We start from the raw sequence: 16,371 nt of genomic DNA on the forward strand, positions 1-16,371 counted from the left end.
CAGCAGTACATCACGATGACTTTTAAATCATATGTATGCTGCAGACTTCTGCTCACCCATGCAAAGGTTTGTCCCTGGTAGAAGACCTCCATGAGCAAACTTCATTTGGGAGCCATCTCTGGCTGTCAGATGGGCAGCAATCCAGAGAGGTGCCTGGTTCTTGGTGCCCTGAGGCTGAGTCAGGCAGGATCTGTCTCAGTGGAAATGTTTCACTTATTGCTCTTGCCCTGTGCCAAATGCCTCATTTTGCCCCTTGTTAATCATCAGATATTAGCGTCTATAAGAGTCACATTTACCAGGAGAGAGGTTTTCTCCTTCTTCTTTTTAAATGTCTTTGAATAATTCATATCCAATTTAGAAGGATTAAATATGGTGTGTTCTCCCACTCCAGCAAGAGCTGGAGGTGAAAATCTGGTTTCTCAGACTGCAGAGGCCAGGCTGCTGGGAACCCTCCCGGATTCAGCCTTTCTTCACTGCTGAGAACTGTTCGACTTAAGGCCTGCTGGCCTATTTTTCCCTGTTGTCTCACTTGCCTGTACTGGCTCTCCAGTTTTTCTTACTCTTCAAGACCCACTCCTGCTACCTTCTACAGAACCCTTAGCAAGCCATCCTCCCACACATGCAGTGATAGGGAGCCTAGACCATGGGAAGGCAGACTGGATCTTCTTTGGGAAGTGCAGGGTCTGGAGCTGGGAGGGCTGCCCATTCCCTGGGCGAGGAGACTGCTGCCGCATATGTTCTGCTGTGGGCCCAGAAGGAGCTAAGGGACAATGCAGAGCAGGCTTCTCTGACCAGTCTGCCTACCTGTGCTCAAATTCTGGCTCTACATCTCCTTGCAGGTGGTGACCTTAGCCAATAACTTCATTTCTCTATTGCTTCAGCATCCCGATCCATACAGGAGGATTGAGAACAAGCCCTTCTCATAGTGCTGTCCTGAGGATAAATGTGAAAATACAGGAAATATAGAAACATAGCAACATTGAAAACATAAATAGAAACCACTTAGAACAGAGTCTGTCTGACATTTGATAATCTCTCAATTAACATTAGTGGTTATTATTATGCATCCCTTAGATCAGAATTTGAAGTTTATAATGAGGTATAGGTTTTATTGTATTTTATTTGTTCAATTAAAAATTAATTTTAATTACATAAGGAATTCATGAATACATTCTCCTTGTAAAAAGTTAAAACATTACAGTGGAAACTAAATATCATTTGACTACCCCTATTGCCAAGCTCCCTAGCAGTTATCCATTTTCAGTTTGGTATGCAGCTTTCTACAATTTTTAAAAAGACGTATATATGTATATATATGTACTTGTAAAAATCATACAATATATAAATGTCTATTATAAATGATATCACACATGTATGCATTTTTTACTCAACATTGTGTCTTAGAGATTATTTTATTTTAGAACATAGAGATATGCTATATTCATTTTAACAGCTTTATGCTATTCCATATTATAAGGATACCACGTTTAATTTAGCCATTGTTTAAAATTTCACCAGTGCTGCCATAAATATCCTTGTAGATGTCTTAATATATGAATATATGTTAAAGGTTTCTCAAGGATTTTCATTTTGCTCATTTTTTAAAGTGATTGTACAAAACAGCTTCCCCATCCATTTATACTACCAAATTTAATTTTGCCAATCTAAGCAGTGTCAAAGAATATGCAATTTTATTGATGTTTTAATTTGAATTTTCCTTATTCCTTATCCTAATAAAGTTAAGCCTCTATATATTTATTGCCTACTGGTATTTTTTCTTTTGCGAATGACCTGTTTGGTTTGCTGCCTGTTGTTTTATTGAGTTAACTTTCTTTTTCTCACTGATTTTTTGAAGTTTTAAAAATATATAATTTGGACAGTAATCTGTGTTGTATTTGGTGACATTAATTTCTTCCATCCATTGTTTGTTTTTTGTCCTATACATGTGCTTAATTTTGATTTAGCCCATTTATATTACCCTGTTCCTTGATGACTTTTGCTTTTATATCCTATTTATAAGAAGACTCTCCTTATCTTCAACATCATAAACACATTTTTCAATATTCTCTTCTATTTTTAAAAAGTATTAAGTCTTTCATTCATCTGGGCCTTATTTTAGTAAATGATGTAAAGTAAGATCTAATTTTATGCACTAGTCATTGAGCTAAGAGCTTTATGTGCGTGATCTCAGTCACTCACACTATCCGAAAAGTTTGGCACACTCACATCCATCTTCCATATGAGGAAACAAACAGAGAGATGCAGTCATTTGCCTCAAGGTCCCAAAGGTCAACATAGAGCAGTCATCTGAAATGACATACACCGCTGAGATGACCCAGGTTTGTGTGTGCCCAAATGCCTCTTCTGGAGTTCCCTGCAGGTTGAACATGGACTGATCACAATAAGAGGAGGAATTTGGACCAAGTAGGGAAGATCCTCTCTCATGTAAGAACAGAAATTACTGAGCATCTCTGAAGACCAGGGAGACAAGCTCTAAAGCAGGCAGCTGACCTCTGAAAAGGACAAAGAATCCCACAGTCTCAGCACCACGACTCACATGTATCAGCTTTGGGCACCGCAACTCTAGGCTATGAAAGCTTCTTTGTGGGCATCCAACCCAGACAGGTCCTGCACTTCACTGAGTAGAACACCGGTCCAGGCTTGGCTCTTCTGTCTTTACAGCAGCAGGGGGCCACGAGGCTGTAAGCACAAGCTCTCCTTCATTACCCATTTCTGCTGGGCCCCTGACTGGGGAGGCTAAGTATGGGGTGGGGGTGTTCCAAGGGTCAACAAAAGGAGGAGGATGAAGGGAAAAGCCAGCCAGCTAAGGGGAAAAGCTCTTTCTGCTATTACCCTGCCCATCGCACAGCCCCCCACCCACTCACCTGTATGGGCTAGAAGCCTGGCCCAATTGTTCCATCTTTCCCCAAAGGGCCATGAAACACACACTTAGCAATGCAGAGTGGTGGCTCCAGGCACCCTCAGCATTTACTATAAATCACGGAGACAGGAGAGATATGAGTCCCCACCTGCAGAATCACTGAAGCAGCTACTCTGGGCATATCTTACCTGAAAATGGTTTTCCTGCTTCCTCCACAGCCCATTGGTGTTTGGGGGCCAAACACAGAGAAGCTATTCCCTGGGGCAGCATTCTCGAGTCCTGGAAAAGTGTTTTTGATATGATCCTGACATCAAGACCCTCTTAAATGCTGGCATTTTCTGACCTTCCTTAGAACTATTTTCCCCTGAAACCGTGCACTCCATGCCCGCCCTCATGTCCTGTGGTTTTTTTGTTCTGCCCTGATTATATGTGTTTATTATCTTCTTCCCACTAATAGACATTAAGCTCCTTAAGGGAAGGACTGGCCTTCTTTGTGGGAGATCAGTAAATTCTATTTAATTTCTTTTTAAAAAGGTACAAGGAAAAAATTCAATCTTCTTTTTCCTAATAGACCTTTTCTCCAAATCAGCTGCTTTCTTCCCTCTGCTCAGAACAGAATGCAGTCATTCCCCTATCTAAGCCTTTATTCAGGCCATTCTCCTCTTTCTTCTCTGTCTGAGTTGATGTTTAGATTCTCAGTTGTGTTGCTCAAGCTGCCCTTGATATGTTCATTTTAACTGCATGTCGTATTCTATATAATGGGAGGAAAAAGAAGAAGTGGCCCTTTATGCGGGGCTTCCCCTGAGTCTCCCCCTTGGCCCTAGAGCTGAACTTCTGTGTCCCAGCCATGGAAGAGGCTGTGCACAGCAGCTCAGCAGGCTTGTGCTCCAGACCAGCCAGTCCTGTCCTCCGCTCTTCATACCCAATCCCATCATCATCAGGTGGGTGATGCCCTCCAGATGCCCCCACTCAAGCACAGATGCTGCTTGGAAGGGATGGGGAGGCTCACTGGGCCCAGGCTGTCAGCATATCAGCCCACATCAGTTAATCAGACTAACTCGTGTATTCTGTTGGCTCTGTCACCTCTTGGTGGGCAGTTTCCTACCCAGAGCCCCCAGCTTTCCTTTCTCGAACCCAAATTCACATGATAGAGCTTGTCCCCATGCAATTTGGATTTAGCAGACACCTCTATTGGTGGATTAGTGGGAGAAAAGCAACATTTCCTTTACTAAAAAGTACTGAATTTAAAAAGATTAAAACATGATTTCCCTTCCTCCACCTGCCTTCAGTGAAGATGTCTTCCCCTTAGATAAATGTCGGGCTTATTGATTATTGGATTATACATGTTGGTTTCTTGAGGTCATTAGGCAAGGACACACGTGGATGCCCTTTGTAGGGTGCCGTAATTTCCACTGTTGACTGCAGAGAAGTGGATTCTTTGCTGGAAAGGGGAACCTCAAGTGGGCTGGGCCTCTCTTGCCTTGCTCCCTTGGCCGTGGAGCTTGTGAGGGTCCCAGTGAACTTGAATTAGGCCCCATGTGGTGGGCTCTGTTGCTTCACACCGACATCTTGTTTTGTCAGGCTATCCCAATGGTGCCCAACCTCTTAGCTTATTTTACCCCTGAGTCTGGTTATGTTCCAATTTGGGCAGAATGCAGGTAAGACGTGTGTGTGCCCAGCCTGGCTGTGAATGTGGTAGTGAGCGAGAGTCTTCCCAGGACAGCCTGGCTCAGTGGCAGGTGCAGGTGGCCAAGGGCCAGCTTCTCCCTGTCCCTTGTGGGCAGAGTCTTCAGCATTGCCAACCCTGAGCGATGTGGGTTTATGTCAGAGGGAGAGGTGGTTTTCTTGTCAATTCCCTGCAGGATTGCTTTAGGCAGAGGTCTTCATTGCTGCAGTTAGAGTCCATTTATTTTCCGCACCTGCATGAATGATCGTATGGGAAAATGTGGCATAGGGTGTAGTTTTACAACAGGGCAGATGGAGACAAACTCTGCTGGGGGAATGGAGGGAGATTTCAGGGGTTTGGGAGGTTTGAGAGTGAGTCAGAACTTGCTGAGGACAGAACAGGAAGAGCATGTGACCTTTGAGGGCATGTTTTGTCCCTAGAAGAAAGCTGAGCCAGTAAAAGGGTGGGGGCATCTGGGGAACAGATGGGAGGTGGGGGTGGGGGGAGTGAAGGGCCATTAGGCTTTATTGACACACAAAACCTTGAGTGTGACCAGGAATTTGGATTTCTGTCTATAATAGGGAGCACCCTTCTGAAGGCAGTATAGGTTGGTTTGATTTAGAAAACCCACTTAGGAGGCTGGAGTGATGAAGCTGGATTGCATTTTTCCAGGAAGAAGACCTCCTTGTGAAGAAGACGGGTGAGTGAAGGCAACAAGCAATTGACATGGATCGAACATCTATACTGGGTAGCTTTGTGTGCAGCTCTCTCGGGGCTTGTGGCTGTCTATAGAGGAGCCCAGCAAGTGAAGGGTTTTATAAATCAAACCAATTTATACTGCCTTCAGAAGGGCGCTCCCTTTTATAGACAGAAATCCAAACAGAATTCTGGCATAAAGAGGAGTTCGGCTGCACAGCAATGACTTCTTCAGTTGCCTTTGGTTCCTTGTTGAGGGAGCGTCTGTGGTCACTGAGGGCAAAGGGCCATAGCTCTCAGGTTTTGGAAATGGCCCCTTGAAGAAGCCTGTGGGAAGTGAATTGCAGCTGTGATTCAAGTCAGGTCAACCAGAAGTTTCAGAGTTCATGGTGAGCCCAGGACACCCTCTTTCCTGGGGGTCAGCTGAGGCAGTAGAGACTGCACACCTGCACTGGGGGACCTGTCCTCTGTGCAGGGGAAACAGCCCCAATACCAAGGACTTTAATAGGATGGCAGTGTTGCTTAGATTCCCAGGCAGTGCTGTCTAGGTGGGGAATGGGCTAGGACAGGGATAGGTGAGATTTGAAGAGGTAGAGAGCACAAAATGCAGGCATCCCTCAAAAGAAACACATCCAAATGGTTTTGCAAGTACCATTAGCTAACGTGGTTGAGTGTCTTTATGTGTAGAATTATGTAAGGAGTATGGAAGGCAGGTCAAGACCAAAGTGAAATGGTACCCCTGCTTTCTTGGGGTCCACTTGCCATGGAAGACACGTTCACTCATTTGTTCATTCCGCAAATACTGAACTCTTACCATGAGCTGGCTCTGCACTAGATGTGGGGACATGACCCTAAAAGGGAGGAAGGCATAGCAAACTAATATAGCGAAAGGGATAATATGTATTGGTTTGAAAGGGATAAACTCTGTAAATAATGCCTGTGAGGTCTTAGGAGGATGGAGTGATGAAACTGGATTGCATTTTTCCAGGAAGAAGACCTCCTTGAGAAGAAAATGGGTGAGTGAAGGCAACAAGCAATTGACACGGATCGAGCATGTACACTGGGTAGCTTTGTGTGTGGCTCCCTGGGGGCTTGTGGCTGTTTGTAGGGGACCCCAGCAAGCAAAGGGATACTTGTCATACACCATGATGAGAGTGACAGTCACACTTAAAATAGTGCTGGGAAGAAGGGAGGAGGGAAGGAGGGAGAAGAAAAGGAAGGAAGGAAAGACTCGTTAAGAGACCATCGGTTCTGTGTGTGTGTGTGTGTGTGTGTGTGTGTGTGTGTGTGTGTGTTATAGGGAGGGGCAGCCTCAGGGGACCCGGAGGGACCCTGTGCTTCTGTTAGTCTCTGTGATGTTGACGCTGAAGCCATGAACACACAAAGATCACAGACGGAAGGAGGAAGAGCTCTGGCTCTAGTTCCTGTGAGGTACTATGTGTCTCAGAAAAAGCATTAGGGAAGTAGGGAAATGGCTTTTTGATGCTGCTGCTGCATGAACAGGCTTCCCAGGTACAGGTGTATTTTAACGTGATGTTAAAAGACAAAGAAGGAAGAGTTGAAGTGCTCAGTCTTTCAGGCCTCTGTGTTGCCTCCTGAAAACCCATCTCATGGAAGTTGACCCAGGAAAGGAACCCACCTGGCAGCAACTCCTGGGGGCTGAGGGGCAGGTTGGAGGAGGGGAAGGCAGGAAGGACACGCTGACCACTTAGGTCTCTGGCATCACACAGGGAACTCTTGGCCAATCCTCCAGGGAAATCCCTAGAGGCTGAGGCCTGGGAAACCAGCTTCCTAAAGGGCACCCTGTACCTCAGGTTCTGATTTTTCATTCAGTTTACATAGCCTGTTTGCAGAGCCATCTTAAATATCCTTGCAGTGCATCTGGTGGCAAAGCTTAGGGCTGCCAGCAAGGTCTCCCTGCTCCGTGCCTCTGCCCATCATTCTGTCTTGGCTCTGTGAAAGGCTGCCCGAGGTATTTTTCTTGCTTGGCTTAAACATTATATCATTTGGGTTAAACATCACCGTCTTTGGCACCCTCCTTAAGTCTAATTTATAAATTGTTTTTTTCTGGGAAGGCTTCTAGAACTACCCTACCTTCTGCCTTGGGGCTCCCAGGGCTCTATGGGAAACATGATTACTGCACTAAATAGGCAGTCCTATAGGGGTGTGCTACTGAAATGCTGCAGCCTGAGCCCCTCGTCCCTCCACGTATATTATAGTTTCTCTGCCAAGGCAACCAGTGCACGTGCCCACCCTGCCTGTGGGCTCTGAAGGCTGGCATGGGCCCTGCTCCTCACCAGGACCCTGAGCCATCTTCAGTTGGTGCTGGCTGAAGGCCCCGGCACAGGAAACACGTTCCGATTTGTCTCCACAGAGTAACTATGCTCACTGCAACACCTTTCATTCCTAATAGGGAGGATAAAAACAAGCGTGAATGCATATAAACATATTGGATTCCTAAGAGCTGGAGTGATAGAGACAGTGAGGGAATGAATTAGAGAAGGGGCGGGGATCATCAACCTGATTGGCTTTCTAATTTTATAACCCTATTGTGCCTCCCAGGGTAGCCACAGTAAACACAATCCCCTAGTGGTGGCAAGGGCTTTACATCAAAGAACTGGAAAACTACCAAAGGGACTCTTCCCCAGAATCTCTTCCCTGGAGATCCATTCGCCCTACAATCCAGAGAATGTCAGTCTTCATGGGATGCTGAGATAGCTGACTCAATTCCCGCCCCCGCCCCGCCCCCATCCAACCCACAGAACTCAGTCCTGAAAAACAAAAGGATCAAGCTTTCGGGGGAATCTAACTGTACACACTGGTCACATGTCAGGGGGATGCAAAGATTCTTTTTCCTATTAATTTCCACTGTGATTTTAGAGACATTCTATAAATGCATTAGACCCCCAGCTCCTTAAGAAGGTAAGAGAATATAAGTTATTAATTACAGACTTCACATCCAGTATAGTGCTTGGCACATAGTAAGTGCTCAATAAATGATTTTTGGCTGAGATGTTGTGGTGTTCTTTGCTGTTTAATTTATAGTATCTTAGTGGGCTCTGGAATTAGATGAGCCCATATGTGTGCAGCAGATACTGTGAGGAGCACACTCCAGTAGATGAAAAATGTGGTGTTCAGAGGGTGTGGCTGTTCAAGCAAGCACCCCAAGGGGGAACCACTGTGAGGAAGCTCACAATCCTCATGTGTTTGTGTGTCTTGCACTGTTCTTAGCACTCTGCATGTGCCAGCGCCTTTTCTCCTCTCTGCTCACCTGGGAAGCAGGTGGTACTCATCTTTCTTTTACAGATGAGAAAGCCAAGGCAGAGTAAAGCAATGACATTCCCAGGTAACACAGCTGGTAAATGGTATAGGACCTCATCCCAGGCTAGCTGATTGGAGGGTTCATGTCCTTAACAACTTCCTTCTACTGCTTCTCTGCAGAGCATGGCCCTAACAGAGGGCAGTGTGAAACTGAGGAACACAGCAGGAAGCTGATTTAGGCAAACTCAGCAGGTAAGCATGGGGTTAGTCAACACAAGGGCCATCTCCATGGCCGGCCACTGGGGTCTGTAGCAGGGAGGGTCTGGATACTAGATTGTTGATCGAGACAGGGATTCATGCATGAGAGCAAGGCAAGAAGGCAATGGCCAGAATCAAGCAAGAGAGCTCCCAGGGCTCAACGTCTGGTTCATACTAAAGCTCACAGTGCTGAGTCCCAGGGTCTTATAATACACTTCTGAAATACTCCTTCTCTAAGCTCTGTGTTGGCTAAATTCTAGGGCAAGGCTGAACCTCAGTCTCAGAATGTTTTCTTAAATAAGGGAATGGAAAAAAGCAGAAACCATCCAGCCTTGTCCCCAGTGCACAGACTTGCTCTGTTCCCTTACAGTGAATGCATTCTCTTTAGGCCCACCCTGTTTTTTCACACCATCCAACTGGAGCCAGTGTTTATTTCCAAGGTTGTGTTATATGATGGGGAAAAGTTCTCTGGAGGAAAATTCTGGGGCTCATTAAACAGTGGGTAGAAGAGGAGGAATGAATGAGGGAGGGAAGTAAAGAGAAAATTATACCAGGATGATGTTTTCTTTTCCTGTAGGAAAGAACCTAAAATAATTGCATCTCTTGTTTAGAGCATTTTTATTTTTCACACTTCATTCCTGTTTATGCAAAGGAATGGGTTAGGAGATTGCATTCTTTGGGGGAAACTCTCCCCAGGAAATACATTGCTGTGTCCACAGGACTTTTTAGGTCATTGAGGGAATGGGTTGGAAACCACCATTTATTTATAGTGGAAGATGATTGACTAGAAGTTCCTTCCATTCCCCTTTGCTTTTAAAACACTTTGTGTTTATATATTTATTTGGACAAATTGATTGGCCTCCTTTTGAGTGTAACTGAGAAACCTAGGAATGCTTGTCTAAGATTGCTCAGTGCAAACGCAGGCTGGGGAATACTCCCTGATTATTTGCTGGGGGACTTATGGTGAAATAAGAAAGGGAATAGTGGCCAATACTGTCAAGCAGGGAGCTTTTGCAGGCAGCAGGCCTTCTACAAGTCCAGCTTTTTCTTTGAAATGACTAATGCCTTAATTCTCTCTTAACAACCATTAATCAAACCAACCCATAGGACACAACTTCAATAGCAAATTGAGCCTAAAGTATAAACAGCATATAATGGCTTTGTTTTCCCATCTCTTTGGCATTGGCATTTTAGCAGAGTCCTTGACTAATACAAGTATGTCCTGGATGGTTGAATTTCAGGAACTGGCCAGAGGCTGGTAGGAGGATTATTATGGGCAGGCTGGCTTTCCTCAACTCTTAATAACACCGCCACTCCACACAGAAAAGAACTTCTCTTATGACTGCCCTCTTTTCCTCATAAATCCCTCAATGAGTTTTCTGAGAATGGGCCCAATGGGCTGGCTGTTCTGGAAGGACTTTAATCAGCTTTCTTCATGATGGACTGGAGGGAAAGGTGAGAGAATGCCGCGGGAACAGTTCTGCAGTTGCTTTCACTGATTTTTCACAAGGGTGAAAGTTTCCTGAGCTCTATCCTGTGATATCAGCATTTGAGCTGGGAGACTTTGAGAGTGTTATGAACTTTGGTTTCTGGGAGAAGTGAAAGAATAAACTGGGGAGAGAAATTGAGAGAAAGAAGAGGGGTTTGGAGTTGAGGACTCTGTTAGTTTGCTAGGGCTGCTGTAACAAATACCACGAAATGGGTGGTTTAAACAAAATAAATGTATTTTTTCACCATTCTTGAGTCTGGAAGTCAGAGATCAAGGAGTTGGCAGGTTGATTTCTTCTGAGGCCTCTCCTTGGCTTGTAGATGGCCATCTTCTCTCTGTGTCTTCACATGGTCATCCTTCTCTACATAACTATGTCCTCTTCTTATAAGGACACCCCTCACATTGGATTAGGGCCCACCCTAATGACCTCATTTTTACTTAATTAAAAGTTCTGTCTCCAAATGCAGACACATTTCAAGGTACTTGAATGGGGTAAGGACTTCAACATACAAAATTTGTGAGGATACAATTGAGATATAACAAGGAGTGAATTTAGGGAAGCTTCTGCAACCAGAAGTCATGTACGTCCTTCTATTCGTAGAGGAGCCAGCTCTTGGCTACAGAGCAGAGACACTAGAAATTCAGTACCATAGACATTAGAAATCACCTAGGAGAGGTTCTAAGGCCCATATATTTTCCATTGGTTTTCCAGTTTGGCTGCTTATTAAAATCACCAGGAAGTTTTTAAAAACACTGATGCCTAGACACTCACCCTTTGAGACCCTAATTCAATTGGTGTGAGGTGGGGACCAGAGTTAGTAATTTTTAAAAACTTCTCAGGAGATTTTAATGTGCCACCAGCATAAAAGAAACTAGAGGCTAGAGAGGCTCGATGACTTGTCCAAGATCAGAAAACATGTGTAGACTAGTGCACAGGGCTCCTGACTCGGGTTCTGTGGCTCTTCTGCTAGTACATTTCTTTCCATTTCTGAAATACTGATATTCCATCAAGTTTCCTGTGATGGATGTCATAGTGCCCCAGACCCCCTGTCCAGCACTGAAGCACTCCTTCCCCCTACTGCTAGGGGCGTTGGTACACTGGTCCACCATGTAGAGACTGCAGGATGATAAAGTATGAAGACAGGATAATTCTGAAGGGCCCTTTCACCTCCAGAGCTTCCTGTATTGAAGTTGAACTGCATTGCAATTCAACTGCTCCATTTGCCCAATCCTCCTTCTCCCACTCCTGTCAGGGGAACTTGCAGATTCCGAAAACACCTTCCAAAAAATCCCTGCTGCCAGTTTTAATCTCAGAGTCTGCTTTCTGGGGAACCTGATCCATAAAGGTTCTTCCTGGTTCATAATTCTTTTGTGAGTACTTAAGAGTGCTTGCCATGTTGGGTTCTGTGCCAGGTGCTTGGAATGTGAAGAGAAATAAAACCCAGTTTCTACTTAAGCGGTTTGCCATCTACCAGAGGTGCTGGTCAGCAGCCACCTCCAATGCCCTGTCTGAGCTGCTGTAATAGCAATGTAAAAGTGGTATGGGATCACTGAAGAGAGAGATGCTGATGTCCTGGCCAAAGAGGTCAGCCAAGGCCACTCTGGTCTATACATTCTAACTCTTCTTAGCTGTCTGTTTAGGAGGCTGAACCCCTTCTTGAAACAACAGTTTCTCTTGCTTGCCCCTACAAACTTGTATGTTCCAGATAGTCTTTATTTCACTTTAGGTGGGCTGCAGGAGAGAAAGTGGTGAGTAGAGGAGAGACAATAAAGAAAAGAAAAAAGTGCAAGAACCAAGGTATATAGGACATCATGATGGTTAATTTTAGTTGTCAACTTGACTGGGTTAAGGCATACTCAGGTAGATGGCAAAACATTATTTATCAGGATGCTTGTGAGGTTGTTTCTGGAACACCCTTGCATTTTAATCAGTGGATTGAGTAAAGAAAATTTGCCCTCATCAATGTGGGCAGGCATTATCTATTTCACTGAGGGCCCAAGAGAACAAAAAGGCAGAGGAAAGGTGGATTTGCTGTTGCTGTTTGAGCTGGGACATCCATCTTCTTCTGCCCTTGGATGTTAGAACTCCATGTTCTTGGGCCTTTGGGATTTGGGAATTATACTGGTGGCACCCCAGTTTCTCAGGACTTTGGCTTCACATGAATTATACCACCGGGTTTCCTGGTTTTCCAGCTTGCCAACAGCATATCGTGGGACTTCTCTGACTCGATAATCACGTGAGCCAATTCTCATAATAAATGCACACCTATCTATCTATCTATCTATCTATCTATCTATCATCTGTCTGTCTATTATCTATCTATCATCTATATGATCTATCTATCCATCTACCCACTCATCCATTCATCCATTGCATTGGTTATGTTTCTCTGGCAAACCTTGAGTAATACAGATACAGTTCGAGAGTTCAGTTTGGGCCTCTCATCTGTGACTCACCCTTCCTTCCCTGGAGGCTTTTCACCATTGCCGTCACCAAGACCAGACACCCAGAGATCTCATATTCAGCCCCTCCCACGAAGAAGCTCCAGGATGAGAGCTGACCTGTTAGGGAGATAATATCAAAGTCCATGTGACACCCTCCAAGGGAGACTTTCCCTCTGTGTCTTAAGTGGTAGAAGAGAAAACAGTCATCAACCAGCAGGTGGGTGAGATTTAGGAGCATCCAGTGGGTCCTCCTGATACTTCTGACACCGGACCTATGTGGACCGATGTGCGCAGATGAGGTTATGCAGTCCTGCACCTCCAGACCTGGTGATGGAGAACAAGTAGGGCTGGGTCTTTGTGACAACTGCCCCTCTGTGTGCACTGGCTGAAAAGAGGATGGCCAGTACACCAGTACTTAGGAGGAAGGAGGCCCATAACTCCACTAACCTCAAACAGTCTCATGACGCCTGCAGAGCATCCCCTGTGGACCAAGCCCTGGTGTAGGCCACGCCCTGGTGTGGGCCAGACAGAGGGTGCCAGTGAAATAGAAGTGAAGGCCTCAGCCTTCGAGCAGCCTCCAGCTCAAATGGGTTGACAGGCACATCATCACCAGGTGTCTCAAGTCTGGTGGAAGACAAACAATCTGCATCCTGGGGAGCCTCAGGCCTCCTGGCCTAATTTGAGAAATGTGGTTTCTGCCACAGGCCAGTATTTAAGACAAACATACATGTTTAAAAGACCTATGAAGAGACACAAATAAGACATTAACATGTGCAAATGGTTACAGCTGGGTAGCTAGTGTCAGTAGACAGGACAGAGAGACAGAGCTGAGAGCAGGATGTCCCAAACACATGGAGTCAGCCTATCACCCCTCAGCAAAATCAGGTGATGATGATGGCGGGGGTGCGGGGGGAGCTCCAGGCAGCAGGAGGTACATTGTAGTTAAAGCATTAGTTATTAGAAAACCCAGTGTCCTCCCTAATTGCAGGCAGTGAATGCTGTACAATACTGAAAGTGAATACTGTGCAACTGTATGCATATATATGTGAAAGTATGAAAATTACCAAGGGGACATATTTGAGGGATCTCTAACAGCATCACTCAGGTGTTTTGTATGCATGAGTTTATGATTTGTGAGCATAATTGTGTGTAGAATGTGTGCATGTTTGTGTGTGTGTGCTTACACTTGTGGGGGCTTCCTTTTGGTTGGGGGAGGCTGAATATGCCCATGCATCAATAATCTAATCTGCTCTCTTTCTTATTCCAGGAGGTGTTCCCTGTGAACCCATGAGACTGCGTCCCTGCGTTGGTCTGGCTGGCTTTCCCTGTGAGATGCAGGTTCCTCCTGAAGAGCTGGAGCTCCGTTCCAGCTCTAGACTTCTCCTTGCTTTCAGACTTCAAGATGAGAAGCATTTTTCCAGTTCACAAGTGTTAGAGGACACTGCCGATGATGTGTGTTTTGCCCAGGCTGGACTCAGCTTCTTTGTCTGGGTAAAGGTTAAGTTTTCTTCAATATAAGAGGAATCTAGAGAAACTGCGACCATTAAGCAAATTTTTAGAAGTAGATGAGAAGGAAAGTTGGAAAACAAAGTACCCTTGCTTACAGAGAAACTAGGAGATCACCTTAATTAAGAAAGCACCTTAATTTGGGGCAGGGAGGGGTTTATAGAAAGTTGGTTGGAGAGAGTGGAGCTTGAAGTAGAGCTAATTTCCTGAATTCTTGGGTTAAAGACTCCCTACGGCATCCCTCCCAAAAGCAGACAGCAGTAAAAGGAGCAGGTTTGAGCCAGGGAAGCTGATGGTCTGGCTGCATAGTGGGCAAAGGGTCCTGGGGCCTGGACAGCCTGCTGCATGGCCCTTTGCTGATGGGCCTGGAGGAGGGAGAAAGCAACAGCCCTAGGTGCCCAGGCCCGACTCCCAGGGCATTTAAGGTATCTGAAGCGCAGGCAGGACAAGGGGTGTAGAAGATGCAGTCAGCTTTGGTTTCCTCCTGGCTTCACACAGCCCTGGCTTTGTCTGTCACTTGGGGCCCCCAACACAAGGGCAGTGATCCTAGTAACTATCACCTGCCTCTTCCTCTTCCTGTCCGTGGATCCTCACTGCCTGGGCCCCACTCCAAGGCCTTGCTCACACCTTTACATCCACCCAGAATGCCCTTCACTGCTTTACAGTGATCTAAACACCACCCAGTCTCCAAGGCTTGGTTTGAATACCACTTACTCCAGAAAGCCTTTCATGATTTCTTTAGTTCCCCAGTTCTCTTGGATTCTGGACTCTTCTAATTTTCCTCCTGCGTTACTGCCCTTATCTCACTCACTCTTCCTCCCACCCACCCGAATGTTGGAATACCTAGAGCATCGTGCTCGGCTCTCTTTTTTCCTTTACAAACACTTTCTCTTTTCAGGGAAATTTCTTTACCTTGTGGTTTTAATTACTAACCTTATATCAATAACTCCAAAATTATTCAAGTGTGTACACCTGGCCTTTTCCATGATCTTGAGACTCAGGTACCCAATTGTCTTCTCTTCACCTCTACTTGTTCATCTAATAGGAATCCCAACCCTCAAACATCCCCAAAGGAGGCTCTGCTTCCTTCTGTAACTTCTCTTTTACAAGTCTCAGTAAATGGCACCACCACCACCATATACCTAGTTGCTCAAGCCAAGCAGAAGCCTAATTCTAATCTATCTCATCTTTCTATTCCCTGGATATCTTTCATTGACAAATCCTACTGACTTTGCTTAAAAACATATTCTTCGTTCTTCTAAACTGTTCTCTTTCAACCCAGGGCAGGCCACAATCTTCACAATCAGGAATATTGCAAAATCTTCTTTTCACTCATTCCCTTGCCTTCATCTGTTACCTAAATCTACTCTTCACAAAGTCAAATGGTATTTTTAGGACATAAATGAAACCATGCACTCCTCTGCTCAAAACCCTCCAGGGTCTTTCTATCATGCTGAGGATAAGATGCACATTTCTTATCCTAGCCCACATAGTTGAATTTCCTGGGGTCTGGCCCTTGCCAGATTCTCTGATGTCATCTCTTGTTCTGCTTCTCTGTTTGCTCATCCCACTCCACCTACTGTTTCTCAGAGGCCCTGAGGTTGTCCCCACCTCGGTTCCTTGGCACTGGCTGTTTCCTTTGCCTGGGATGCTCTTGCTCTACATCTTGCTCTTGCTGGCTGCTTCCTGTCAGGCAGGTCTCAGATCAAATGTCGCTTCCACTAAGAGGCCTTTTCTGACCAGGTTAAAGCAGCCCCTCACCCTCTCTCCTACACCACCCAGCTTTATTTTCTTTGTAGCACTGATGACACCCTGGCACTGTGTTGCCTGTTTGTTGGGTTTATTTTTTATTGTCCATCTCCCCACACCAGCATGGAAACTCTATGAGGGCAGAAAGCCTCCCTGACTCACTCCCCAATTCTATCCCAGCCTTTAAAGTAATGCCTGGCCCAGAACAGGCACACGGCAAGTCTTTACTTAATGACTAAATAAATAAATCGGCCCCAAAGAGATGCCGTTTGATTTGGAAAGCTTTGATTTCCTTTTTGGGAAACAAGTTCTAGCTGACTACAATTTTTACTCAAAAGGATACAGTCTGTGTATTTTACCCAAATAACATGCATTTCAGTTTCTGTCCTTTCCCTAATATTTTGATACAACTATTACTAG

Source organism: Pongo abelii, chromosome 17 (genome assembly GCF_028885655.2).
Source record: "Pongo abelii isolate AG06213 chromosome 17, NHGRI_mPonAbe1-v2.0_pri, whole genome shotgun sequence".
Lineage (NCBI taxonomy): Eukaryota > Metazoa > Chordata > Mammalia > Primates > Hominidae > Pongo > Pongo abelii.